A 1,106-nucleotide genomic window follows, 5' to 3' on the forward strand; every position below is an offset into this window, starting at 1 on the left:
CTCAGATGACTGACTGACTGACTGCATTAGTTCAGGCGCTGCTTCCTACGGTGGGCAGCACTCAGCATAATGGACTCGTCTCAGGGAGATGGGTGGATGATAGACATGTTTGGGCTTCTCTGGCCGGATGCTTGGATTAGTGTATGACACATAGTAGGTGCTGCATGCATTTCTGTTCCACTCTGTGCCAAATGCTCCTTCGGCACCTCTTATCTTATTGTTTGGTGTCACTGCTGGGCTCATCCACTGTCGCTTCAGAATCTAAGCCAAAGGCAAGGCAGCTACAGTCTTAGTTTCTTTTCCCCAAGTGCTGGGCAAAAGAACCCAGCACCTCCTGCACATGCTCTGTGAGTGCTCAGCCACCGAGCTGTGCACCAGACCTGCTGCCTGTTAATACTAGAATCTCTTGGTTCGCAAGCCCAGGCCAGATTTTCCCACCTCTCCACCATCTGTTTGTATGTTCCTAATCACTCCCTCCCGTTCCCCGTGACCCAATGCCAGACTTGTCTCACCCGCGACTGCTCCTCCTTCCTCTCCACATCCTTTCTCTGCAGCCCGCCCTATCTCTATGAGTGCCTCTTTTCAAGGCATCTGATGCTTCAAAACTGTACAAACAGACCCTCTTCCTCAAGGGTCTTGTAAGGCTTCAAGCTGTTTGGACACTGAACAAACTGGAAAGAATTGGAAAGGTTTGTGGTCTTTGACCACTTTTTCAAGTTTTCTGAGTGTTAACTTTTGACGTTTCTATCAGTTTTTATTCTCATTGAAGCAGTGTCTGTTGTAGATCACGGCTTGGGGAAGAGGAGGTTCTGTTAAGTTATGGTGGATGTGTGGGTCAATAGACTGAAAGGACAGGGTCTTGGGTCCTTTCTGACCACAGCAACCTAGAGAAGGAAGAGCTTATTTGGGCTTATGGTTCCAGAGGAATAAGCATCCATCATGGCGGGGAGAACACATCAAGCACCAAGCATCAAGCATGGTGACAGGAGCAGGAACCTGAGAGATCACATCTTCAAATATAAGCATGAAGTAGAAAGCAAACTGAAAGTAGGGCAAGACCATAATCTCAAAGCCCACTTGCAGTGGTGTACTCCCTCCAGCCAGGC

This window comes from Mastomys coucha, unplaced genomic scaffold (assembly GCF_008632895.1).
Source record: "Mastomys coucha isolate ucsf_1 unplaced genomic scaffold, UCSF_Mcou_1 pScaffold22, whole genome shotgun sequence".
Taxonomy (NCBI): Eukaryota; Metazoa; Chordata; class Mammalia; order Rodentia; family Muridae; genus Mastomys; species Mastomys coucha.